Below are 2,308 nucleotides of genomic sequence, written 5' to 3'. Positions count from 1 at the left end.
ATTGATTAGATCAAAGTAGGGTTAGAGCACCGGGCTCTGATACCACTTGTTGCCCAGCTATGCAACCCAAGAGGGGGGGTGAATTAGGTTTCTAAAAAATTTAAGCTTAACTTGAGACTTATGAAAAATATTTGACAATAGATAAATAACTAGGGAGAGTAAAGTTAATTCAAGACTAATGGCTAAATGCAAGAATTCACAAGAATAATGGAAGAGTTAAAGAAGAGCAATTAGGCACAACACAAACAAAAGGATTTATAGTGGTTCGATGCCAATCTTGCACCTACATCCACTCCCCAAGCTCCTACTTGGGAATTCCAATCCACTAATCTTGTATTCAACCCGAATACAAACATCGAAAACTCTGACTCTAGCTATCCTAAGCTAGTCCACTTATTTCTCGGGTACAGGCCAACCTAATATACTCTGATTCAAAGTTCGGATCAACCTTCCCTTGTTTTGGAACCCTTCCAAAATAAAAATAATAACTCAAACAAAGTATAACAATGAATAGCACAAGTAAGTACAAAGAAAGCTCCATTAATGAGCGTATGATACTTTAAATACACTTTACTCAAAGAGAAGAAGACTCTTTTTGATTTCCTCAAGGTGGTTGGAGACTTGAATGTGCACTTGAGGAGTTGGTGAGTTTGGATTAAAGGCTTCTTGAATGCTTTGAGTGAGCTCTTGCTTAGGGCTGAAAAGTTTGCTTGAAATTCCTTTTTCAAAATCTCTCTTCTTTATTCTTGTTTTTGATTCCCACCTTTTTGTCCCTTTTATAGCTTCAAGAAATAGTGAAAAACATTCTAGGCTGAAATAGAGCCGTTAGACCACATTAAATGAGCATTAAAAGTACTTAAAATGGGTTAAAAATTAGCCGTTGTAGAATAATCCCATCATAGGGGTCGACTCATGGGTCGACTCATGCCTGGGGGTCGACTCATGGGTCGACCTCTGTGGAAAAATAGCAGAAAATAAGGTTCTGTAATTTTTGACCTAAAAACAGCAGGGGTCGACTCATAGGGTCGACTCATGCTTGGGGGTTAACCCCATGGGGTCGACTCACAGGGTGTGCCAAGTTTGTGCCATCCAAAAATTCAGCGTGCCAATCATCTCATATGCCATGAGTCGACTCATGGGTCGACTCATATTTTTCAAACATAAATATCTTTTAAAATACAAGTCCAAAAATAATAAAATTTTCACCAATGGATCACAAATCTTTCGTTCTATCATTTGATACTTTCAAATCAGGGTTTTGGTAAAATTATGATTTTGCCCCTGAAGAGCAATAAGTCTTTTTCAAGCGAAAATTATTAGTACCCCTTCAAATGCTTTGTAATCATCAAAATCAATCCAAGGAGCAACAACCATGGCGCCACAGACTGAGGTGGAGGCTCAGGAGATAGAGACGATCCCTTATTCTTCAGGAGTTGGGAGCTTGATGTATGCGATGGTTTGTTGTAGGCCAGACATCGCTCATGAAGTGAGTCAGGTTAGCAGGTTCATGATGCAGCCTGGCAGGGAGCACTGGAGAGCTCTGAAGTGGATATTCAGATACCTGATAGGTTCAGTTGGAGTTGGCATCTGCTACGAACAGCGGGAGGTGCAGTGAGATACTCTAACATGTCCAGGGAGGCTCAAGAGCTGATTGGCGGTTATGTAGATGCAGACCTCAATGGAGATGTGGATACCCGGAGGTCTACGACAGGCTTCATGTTTAGCCTGTATGGAGGTCCTATTTCTTGAAGATCGAGTCTGCAGCCTATCACGGCCCTATCCACTATAGAGGCGAAATATATCATGCTGACAGAAGCAGCTAAGGAGGCAATTTGGCTGAAGGATTTGTTGACAGAGATGGGTCTTACTCAGGAGGCCATTAGAGTGCACTATGACAGCCAGAGTGCACTTCTACTAGCACAGAACTCAGTCTATCATGCAAGGATAAAGCACATCGACATTCGGTATCATCGGATCAGGGAGCTTGTGGAGGATGGTGAGGTGGAGCTGGTAAAGGTACACACTAAGGAGAATCCAGCTGATGCACTTACGAAGGTACTTCCACGAGATAGCTTTCAGAGATGTGTTGAGCTGATTCGGCTGATGGACAGAGTGGAGCTGGTTAAGGCCTTGGGACACCAAGGTGGAGATTGTTGTGATCCAGGTGGTGTGCCCAAGGCCCAGGGGATCAAGGCTAAGGCCATGGTCCATCATTCATGAGGGCTTCATGGAGGCTCTAGGGCTAGTTGGGCCCTAGGTTGAAAGGCTGTGGGCCTTTCGGGTTCTTGAGGTCTAGGTTATGTGGGCC

Source organism: Elaeis guineensis, chromosome 6 (assembly GCF_000442705.2).
Source record: "Elaeis guineensis isolate ETL-2024a chromosome 6, EG11, whole genome shotgun sequence".
NCBI classification, from domain to species: domain Eukaryota; kingdom Viridiplantae; phylum Streptophyta; class Magnoliopsida; order Arecales; family Arecaceae; genus Elaeis; species Elaeis guineensis.
This window is presented reverse-complemented; position numbering follows the sequence as displayed.